The 11,042-nt window shown below is 37.1% G+C and overlaps 1 protein-coding gene across 1 annotated transcript in view; it reads left to right on the forward strand.

Moving 5' to 3' along the window:
* Positions 1 to 1,451, forward strand: part of chmp6b (charged multivesicular body protein 6b) — a 7,951-nt gene extending 6,500 nt beyond the window's left edge. The window contains 1 exon segment of the mRNA NM_001003874.1: positions 1 to 1,451. This exon segment is cut by the window's left edge and continues 317 nt beyond it. The gene's annotated coding sequence lies outside the window, so the exon portion shown is untranslated.
* Positions 1,452 to 11,042: the final 9,591 nt, after the last annotated feature.

Raw genomic sequence — 11,042 nt, forward strand, 5'->3', positions numbered from 1 at the left:
CATCAAAGGCGTATCATTCTAATGCATGCATCACTTTTATTATAACAGTCTGTTTAATTGATGAATCATTACACTATGGTTTGTCACACAAAACTGAAGCATTTCCATTATGGGCGTAAATTTGTACAAACTTTATAGTGTCCTGTAAAATGATATTAAAAGCTACACCTATGACAAGCCTGGTTTAAACGTGATTTAAGCAAGTTTAAGACAGCCGCCCGCCATGTCGATATGAAGTTTACCTCTACTGTATATACTGTAGATATACACTCACCGGCCACTTTATTAGGTACAGCTGTCCAACTGCTTGTTAACTCAAGTTTCTAATCAGCCAATCACATGGCAGCAACTCAATGCATGTAGACATAGTCAAGATGATCTGCTGCAGTTCAAACCGAGCATCAGAATCGTGAGGAATGGTGATTTTAGTGACTGAATGTGGCATAGTTGTTGGTGCCAGACGGGCTGGTCAAAGTATTTCAGAATTTTCACGCACAACCATCTCTGAGGTTTACAGAGAATGGTCCAAAAAAGAGAAAATTTCCAGTGAGTGGCAGTTCTGTGGGTGCAAATGCCTTGTTGATGTCAGAGGAGAATGGCCAGACTGGTTCGAGATGATAGAAAAGCAAGAGTAACTCGCTTGGTAGAACCGAGGTATGCAGAAGAGCATCTCTGAACACACAAAACGTCCAACCTTGAAGCAGATGGGCTACAGCAGCAGAAGACAACACTGGGTGCCACTCCTGTCTGCTAAGAACGGAAAACTGAGGCTACAATTCACACAGGCTCATTGAAATTGGACCATAGAAGATTGGAAAAACGTTGCCTGGTCGATGAGTCTTAATTTCTGCTGCAATATTTGGATGGTAGGGTCAGAATTTGTCGTCAACAACATGAAAGCATGGACCCATCCTGCCATGTATCAACGGTTCAAGCTAGTTTTCTTGGCACTTTTTGGGCCTATTAGTACCAATTAAGCATCATGTCAACACCACAGCCTACCTGAGTTTTGTTTCTGACCATGCCCATCTCTTTATGAACACATTGTACCCATCTCCTGATAGTTACTTCCAGCAAGATAACGTGCCATGTCATAAAAGTACGAGTCAAGCATACTAGCAAGGTGTACCTAATAAAGTGGCCACTAAGTGTACACCTTATTGAATCTGGTCAACAGTTCTGTTTATAATCATCGTATGCTGCACACACAGTTTTTATGAAGTCTGCATACATAAGATACAAGGATAGAATCTATCCTAAGCAAATGGCACTGCAACCCTCCGCATTTCTTTGTCTTATTATGGTTTTGTAACTAACACTGATTCATTTCAATTCATACATCCCCATGTCAGCTCTCCCAGTAGTGTACTTTAAAGTCAGCGTTCAGTATATTACTTTATGCTCTGTCTTTCTAGTTTTGTAAATCTTCAACAATAAATTTTATGTAATCATTTTTTTATCATTATTTTGACTGCAGGAAGGATGAGTATTACTTGCAGCCACTAGGGAGCAGTGTAACGAAGGCTGTGTTGTGTACAAGAATCTTCTGCATTCTTTGCTTTTACTGCAGGTCATTTTTTCTCTCTAAATGGGTTCATGTCTTGAAACAAAAATACACATGTGATATATTATATGCTACTGTTCAAATGTATAGGGTCAGTAAAAGTCGTTTTTTATTTAGCATGGAGGGTGTCATGGTGGCGTAGTGGGTAGCATGATCACCTCACAGCAAGGTTGCTGGTTCGAGCCCCAGCTGGGTCAGTTGGCATTTCTGTGTAGAGTTTGCATGTTCTCCTCGTGTTGGCGTGGGTTTTCTCCGGGTGTTCCCGTTTCCCCCACAGTCCAAAGATGTGCTATAGGTGAACTTAATAAGCTAAATTGACTGTAGTGTACGTGTGTAAATGTAAGAGTATATGGATGTTTCCCAGAGATGGGTTGTGTCTTGAAAGGCATACGCAGTGTAAAACATATGCTGGATAAGTTAGTGGTTCATTCTGCTGTGGCGACCCCAGATTAATAAAGGGACTAAGCCGAAAAGAAACTGAATGAATTTAGCATGGACACTGGATTAGTGAAGTTCTACCTAGAGATGTCGTTTGGCTTTTGTTTTAACTGATTTCACTTGAGATACAAGCGTTGCAATTATCTTCATATATCAGCAAATGTCAGAGACCCTTTTTTGACTGACATCCGCTTTGTCGATTCATTAAAAAACAAAAAGTGTCAAAAGATGTGGTCATAAAAGCTTCCAAAAATTTGTCGATACAAAAAACCACTTTAAATTTGAAGAGTTTAGTTGCAAAAACATCCAAGTGCCTCCTGAAATTTTCATCTAAAATGAACAGTTTTCTCAGGTTGTTGTTTAGTTTCAGCATTTTTAATTTCTTTTAGTGCAAAAAATAGGTTATGTCCATTGCATGTAAAGTAAAATAACTCAACATAAACACAGGATGCTGAGAAAAATGCACATTTTAGAGGAAAAATTTAGACGGCACTTAGAGGTTTTTGCTTATCAACTCGTCATTTGTTATGTGAGGGGATTTTTAAATCTGAAAAAAAACTACAATCGTAAAATATTTGAGAGAAAAAATATTTTTAAGTAATATTAAGAATTATTCTAAATATAATTACATATTTTTCCAGTGATTAATGATAAAGCCCAATGATTTTAGCCATTGCTTTTTGATGGATTTTTCATCAAAGAAAAATATTACATTAAGGAATAATAGTTATTTTAATTTACTTTAGCTCTAAACTCCACATTTAAAAATCTTACCTAACCTCATACATTTAAACAATATTTTTCTCTAGGATCAATTTTAACTGAATATTTTGACATCCAAAAGCATGTACCGCCCACAGGTAACTGGCTTCAGTTTATGTTGTAAAGTTAAGTGTGCAGGTTTTCTTGAGTACTGGTCATGAACATTCTGAAAAGTATTGTTTGAAAAGCACTGACCTAAAAAACCAAATACCTGCATAGCTTAGTTGGAAGTCCATTGTCTGGCACAGGCGGCTGGAGGTGTGTGGGGCTGCTCTTATCTCGCCTGCCACAAAGCACTATGGGAGTGGGCGACTGCCCTACGAGTCTGAATGGCTCCACAAGAGCTCAATGTGAAGCAGTTTCATACTGTTACATTGTCAGACTTTGATCAATAAATGTGCACTAAAGACAGAAATCGAGCTTCTCAGAAGCAATAAAGCTGAAGATAACCTGAGTTTTTCTTTGAATATGTTAAATTAGGAGCATCTAGCTTAATTACATTTTGCCTTCTCTCATTCAGTTGCGAAATAATCTTCTCTTGAAGGTATATTCACTCAAAATAAAAATGTACTCACTATTTACTCACACTTCGGTGGTTCCAATCCTTTCTTTTCTTTGTTAAAATCTTAAAAAAAAAAAAAAGGTGAATACCACAAAAGAAGATATTTCGAAGAATGTTAGAAACCTTTAACCATTGACTTTCATTTTAGGAAAAATAAATACTATAATAGTCAATGGTTACAGGTTTCTAACATTCTTCAAAATATCTTCTTTTGTGTTAAACAGAAGAAAGGTTTGAAACAATAACTAAAATTTTCCCTCTTGGGTGAACTATTCCCTTAATCAGATCTGTTGAAAAATGATGCTGTTGGCGTTTGTATTGATCGCTGTTTTGCTTTGTTGCTTTTTATTTACCCTTCACGCTGGGTCTCGACAGATCCAGCAGATAAGACTTCCACCGTGATGTAAAATCAATCGATGTGGCCCCCAGGCGGAAGCATCTCCAATGTTATATGCATTTCCCAGCAACCCCATCTATGAGTGCTGTATGTGCAGCTCGCTGAAAAAAAGAAAACAAAAGAAAGGAAACTGTCCATTGTATTAGGCTGGATTTCTTGACCTTTACAATCAAGCAGCACACACACACACGCACATGCACACACACACAATTAAATGCAGTTTACTCTGTTGCTTGACCTTTAAAACAGAGAACCACAAGAGCAGGGGAGCTCAATCCTGCTCTTCAGGATCTACCATCCAGCAGTGATGAGCTACGATTGCAATCAAGGAGTCTTGGAGTTCATTTGAAAATGACATGCAGCTGTGCTAAAACTAAATTTGACTGCTTTTCTCATCAGAACATGCAGCTGTAAAAGATGTTGCCCCTAGATTACCAGCTTATTTTGAGGATAAACATAATACTGGAATATTATACACTGTAAAAAATGTCTGTTAGTTAACAGTAGTGGCGCCTGCAGCCGTGCGCCTGTACACTGTAGCCTACCTACCATGAGAGGGTGGGAATTAATGCTGCTTTTTTATTTATTTATGACATCATTTAAGTTGATTATTAAACAGTATACACCACAGCTGCTTTTCACTGGCCCACCACATTCTTACAAACATATTTTATTTATTAAAGTTATTATTTTATTGACTTGAATATAATTAACCATCTATAATATGAATACAAACCCGTTGTCTAAAATCTTACAATAATAAAATAGCCTATTATTTTATTCGTGGCTACAGTTTGCTTAATTTGATTGACATTCCTAGGCAATGAAACCTTACCTTGGACTGACTAAATCAGGGGTTACCAATCTTTTTGAAAATGAGAGCTACTTCTTGTGTACCGATAGTGTGAAGGGCTGCAGTTATTAAATAACACATTTTTCTTAATTAACTTTTAATTATATGTTGGATAAATATCAATATGAAACACTTTATTTGTCTGAAATTGTTTTTAACGTTATTTTTTTATATATATGTAACTTAATAACTTTTAATATATAACTTAATAAAACTTATAACTTAAAAACTTAGTAATTTTCAAATTTACACCAATGCAAGTGTGATTTAAAAAGAATACCTATAAAAATATTAGATGCAGCTTACTCATATGTGGTGCTATGGTGAAATATTTTAAGGACAGGCCCGCGGGAAACTCATGTGAACCTGGCGGGCTACCTGGTGCCCACGGGCACCATGTTGGTAACCCCTGGACTAAATAAACTGATGCAATGCTGTATTTTGGTAGCACAAAAACTCGCTCTGATCTGGAAGAGAAATAATTGCTCTTTTCAAAGCCCAAACTTATTTCAAAGTCCAAACAGCTTGTTTTGTAATTTAATGCCGGCTATACCACCTGAAGGATGGTTACGGCGTGTTGTAAAGTAGTCGGCCATCACCGGAGAAAGTATGATCTTTCTTGAATTGTTTGGACTTTTGTTTGAAAGCTTTAGTGGCACTGTAGCTGTCCAAGGTATTGTTGTATGATTTAAATTATAGCCTATATATGCCTATACAAACAAGTAAAAGGAATTAATTAATAATTAAAATAAATATGGATTCTTAATATTGTTTTTACTAAAAAATAATAATAAATATTATAAGTTGGACATTTATGGGGCCATGTAACATGTTTTGGTGTTTGTTTTTTTTGTTCTCTGTGATGTTTATATACTGGGTAGCTACGGAAAATATTTTCTAAAATGTCAAGCAAGAATTTGTCTATAGCTTTATTATGGTCGGTAATTGTTAAAAATAACAAAAATTAAAAATACAAAGATAAAAAGAGCAGCATTTTGCTAAATATAATATTGCTTTATATGCTTTATATCCTGCTATGTGTTGTTTCATATTCGTTTTTATTTCACTTGAAGCATTCGTTATTTAATGTTTGAATACTGAAAGAAATAACAGCCATTATTTAAATGGTTGTTACCATCAAAATGTAAATTTTGTATCATTTTCATACCTTGGAATAAAATCCTGCTGGCGGCCCTGGTTAACAGTTTCCCTATTTTGTGATTCACACGTGTTTTCCATTTATTTACGGTTGTGAATTGCATTATGGGATGTTGATTTCTGCTCTGTTGACTTTTGAGGTTGAAAATTCAACAACTCTACAGTTTAACACAGCGACTTTTAGTGACATTTTGGTAGTTTAAAACAATCTAATATAAGAAATAATATATAGAGAAATAACAGAGAATGGACTGGCAGTTTATTACAAGGTTTTTTTACTGCAATATACAACAACCCCGACAATATATCACTTTAAACTATTAGAAATGTTCATAAAAGTCACTTTTTCAAGCTTCTCAAGGTTAAAATCTCCCATAATGCAATTCAAAAGCATAAATAAAAGGGGAAAAATAAAAAGATGAAACACAAAACACAGAAAACTGCTTATTTATATACATTTTTTTACAGTGTACACATAATTTTGAATGGTCATGCTGATACAATAATATTTCTTCATACATTTTGCTTCGGCTTAGTCTCTTATTTATCAGGGGTCACCACAGCAGAATGAACCGCCAACTAATCCGACATATATTTTACGCAGTGGATGCCCTTCCAGCCACAACTCGGTACTAGGAAACACCCATACACTCTCGCATTCACACACACTCTCATACGCTACGGTCAATTTAGACCATCCAATTCATCTATAGTGCATGTCTTTGGACTGTGGGGGAAACCGGAGCACGCTTAAAATGTTTAATCATCTTGTTTGATCCTGCCTCTTTTTGCAGAGCTGTATGACAGAATTTTGCATGCTCAAACTCTAGTGTGACCACGGCATAATTTTGAGAGGATCACGTGCTTATGATTGACCACGGCTGGTCCCGCATTAGCTAACACACGATGCACCAATCATATGATTCCTATATCAACATAAATAATCAGAGTTTCTTATCTTAGTTACCCTTGTCTTGAAGAATCCCTCCTTTTACCATTACTCTTCCTCCTCCCCCTTTTCGTAGATAGGGCAACATGGTGTCCCAGGGGTTAGCACTGTTGCATCCCAGCAAGAATGTCACTGGTTCTAGTCTCTAACAGGCCAGTCAAGAGGGGTCTGGCTGCAGACCTGGTGCAGTGCAATCTGGGCTGCATCCAATGCTTTTTAATGGGCTCACCTAACCCTACCCGTCACAGTGACGTCACTAGCTCCATTTGAGTGCATTGTGTCTGACATTGCATCGCTGAGTGACGCAGTCTCAGCTTGCATCATATAGGCTGCATCCAGATACTATTGGGCCAGTTGACATTTCTGTGTGGAGTTTGCATGTTCTCACTGTGTTCGTGTGGGTTTCCTTTGGGCGCTCCGGTTTCCCCCACAGTCCAAAAACATGCGCTATAAGTGAATTGGATTAACTAAATTGGCTTTGGTTTCTGTGTGTGTGTGTTTGTGTGTGTGTTTGTGTGTGAATGACAATGAGAATGAGAAAGTGTTTCCTAGTACAGGGCATCCACTGTGTAAAACATATGCCGGAATAGTTAGCAGTTCATTTCGCTGTGGTGACCCCTGATAAATAAGGCCCAGTCTCAATTCTACCCCTTAGTCCTTCCCCTTGCCCCTCGCTTTGTGCATTCCTGTGAAGGGGTTGGGGTGTCCCACTTCTCTTAAGCTTGAAAGCATGTGCTAAGGGGGAGGGGTAAACACCCCTTCGAATGAAGATTTTTCAGCGCCACACTCGAAACCAAGGGGTACGAAAATTTCCCAGAATACACCAGCCACAATGGCAGATAGCTGCACCCGGAAGTAAGGAGATCCACAAAATAGTATTTTTTTTTGTCATTATTACGAATTTTTACAACAAACAAGCACATGTTTTAATACATTCATAACCGTGTTCGTGTTTTACCTTCATACTTTAAAAAAATGCTTAAGTAAAAACTGCTATATTTCGCAATCTATAATCCCTAATAATAACTCCAGTATAGCAGTTCCACACCATTCTGTCACTCGATGACATTTGAATACCCTGTCAGAAAAGTCTAGTGACTGGAAATGAGCTGTTTACAGTGTCTGCTATAATGTTAATGTTGTTTTTGGTGTGTTTACACAGATGCATATGGCCACTGTGTAAATACACAGTTCAGTTATGATCTTATTGCCACATTATATCATTATGATAACATGATATATGCCTTCGGTGATTTTCTGAAGATAAATACCAAAAAAATAACACAACTGGAATAACTACAGCAGTCACAATCGTCGATCCCAAATGAAGCAAGAGATCGCGATGACATATGATGATGTGTGCAGGGGCTGTAGTGTTGTCCCAATTCTTAGGAGTACATTTTGAAGCCCTTCCCCTTCACATTGGTTTTTAAAGGCCAAGGAAAAGGGGAAGGGGTACTAAAATAGAATTGGGATTGGGCCTAAGCTAAAAAAAAAGAATGAATAACATTGTTGTGTAAGCATGACCATTAAAGATCATTCATGCACTGTTAAAGAATATCTGTATAATAACAGTTTTTTGTATTTTGTGATTCGTCTTTTTATTTTTCCTTGTTTATTTATGTGTTTGAGTTGCATTATGGGAGCTTGAGCTTACTTCCAACAACTTTTAACCTTGAAAAAGGTTGAAAAAGTGACTTTTAAGAGAATTGACCAAACCAAATTGGCACCAGATCAGCTCTTAGTCCGCAACATATCTCATTCATTCTTTTTTTTCAGGTTAGTCCCTTTAATAATCAGCTGTCGCCACAGCGGAATGAACCGCCAACATATCCAGCAAATGTTTTATGCAGTGGATGCCCTTCCAGCTGCAATCCATCACTGGGAAACATCCATACACTTTTATCCACACACATACACTACGGATAATTTAGCTTACCCAATTCACCTGTACCACATGTCTTTAAACTGTAGAGGAAACCGGAGCACCCGGAGAAAAGCCACGCCAACACGGGGAGAACATGCAAACTCCACATAGAAATGCCAACTGACCCAGCCGGTACTCGAACCAGTGACCTTCTTGCAGTGAGGGGATAGTGCTACCCACTGCGCCACTGTGACACCCTAACAATATATCTCTCCATAGCAATTCCTAATTTATCATTAGCCATAAACAAGGAATTGAGTTCTTGAGATCTACTTGAGCTGAAACTCTCCACTCGCCCTTCAATCAGGAGGGAGCCCCAGGCTTGATGATCTTCTGAGCATGCCAAACAAGCTTTATTATCAATCATCAGCTAAGTGTGAACTCTTGAAAACATAATTAGTCTAATCAAATTAAGTCCATTGCGCATTTCGATTAATTAAAAAAAAAACATCAAAAACATATTGAATTAGGAATTAAAAAAATATTTTATTAGTTACAATGGATATTTCAAGAATTTACATGCTTAAAACAAAAAATAAATATGGTTATTTTAAATTCTATTCATGTAAGGTACTTTGGGAAACCAAAAATGGCTCTTTTATGGCATCTCTGTAAAAACACCAACTTGGAAGCTTTATTTTGAAAAGTACAAGATAGCACACATAAGAGTTGCTAAATATTCTAGAATCCAAAATAATAGTGTAATCAAATCATATTTATGTTCACTGTTTAAACGAGGATTTAAAACAATTAATTTATTATAAGATGAAGACTATGATACAACAGTAGACTATAATTCAATATAACTGTATATTGAAATATTTTTATTCTCAGGGACACGTTCAGTTTTATTTGTCAATCACATTTCTTTAATGATTATGAGTGCCAGTAATCCTGAATGTGCGGTATTTATTTGTGTAGTCATAGTTGTCTATTATATATACAGAAACAGACAGAGAGAGAGAGTGAGAGAGAGACAGACAGAGAGAGAGAGCGCAGGAAGAAAGTGTGTTGGTGGTGTGGGCTGGAGCTCCGGAGAGATAAAGGAATTCCTGCCTACATCACACGCACAGACCCACGCGTCAAGTGCCCACTGCTGATCCTCCTCCATTCCTCGGAGAACACTCCACCATGAGTGATGCAGTCATAATGATGCTCCATTTTGGAAAAACAATCTTAAATAATCTTCATGTCTCTATTTATGAATTACTACAAATTTTTGTTTGAATGTACATTTATTTTTATGTTGTTTTTTGACATGGATTGCACATTTGAGTCATGATTTTGAAAGAGTGATAAAATTGTTTATTTCCATGTACTGTTCGCTAAAGTCATGCTCTTTTATAACATGAACAAAACACTTTTGAGAGGGTTTGTGAATAAGCATTTAATGCTGGCGAACCCATTCAGTTTAAGAGTCACTTACTGTGTCCTAAATTGAGAACGCTTGTACTTGAAGTGTATATTGTGTGAAAAACAGTAGGCTAGGGTAAATTATGAACGTCTGAATTCATATTTGAAACAGTAAGCAGCCCACATCCAGTTAAATTCTGAAGTGAAAATTACACTTTGCTAGGATTTATAAATAGCAACGAAGCAATCAACTGATGCTGGTACACTTGAAAAATTCCAATATATATCATAACCCAATGTTGGGTCCAAACATTGGGTTGAAAAGTGTCATTCAAATTTAGATAACACAACATTGGATTTGTCTATAATTGACCCAACACTGGGTTATGACAACCCAGCATTTGTTAAAGTACACCATGACAGAAACAATACAGCAAATGTTCATTAATTTATTTTCTTGTCGGCTTAGTCCCTTTATTAATCTGGGGTCGCCACAGCGGAATGAACCGCCAACTTATCCAAGAAGTTTTTTTACGCAGCGGATGCCCTTCCAGCCACAACCCATCTCTGGGAAACATTCACATACACTCATTCACACACACACTCATACAGTGCGGACAATTTAGCCTACCCAATTCACCTGTACCGCATGTTTTTGGACTGTGGTGGAAACCGGAGCACCCGGAGGAAACCCACGCGAACGAAGGGAGAACATGCTCCACACAGAAACACCAACTGAGCCGAGGTTCGAACCAGCGACCTTCTTGCTGTGAGGCTAATGTGCTACCCACTGCGCCACTGCGTCGCCTACAGCAAATGTTTTATGTCCAAATTTTTCATTTTCAGAACATACTTTAAGAGCGAAATTTCATACAGGGATATAATTACTTTCAATCAATTATAAAATTGTTCATAAGGTTTACAGAGATTTCATTTTAAGTTTCAAAATGATTTCAATAGTCAAAGGATAAAATTTGAAATGATTAACAGCCGTTGCACTTGTGTCTTTAGTGTCTTAATCCATTTACTTTTTCATTTCATTTTGTCTTCATTCAGTCTTTCAAATGGACTATATTAGT

Source organism: Danio rerio, chromosome 12 (assembly GCF_049306965.1).
Source record: "Danio rerio strain Tuebingen ecotype United States chromosome 12, GRCz12tu, whole genome shotgun sequence".
Lineage (NCBI taxonomy): Eukaryota > Metazoa > Chordata > Actinopteri > Cypriniformes > Danionidae > Danio > Danio rerio.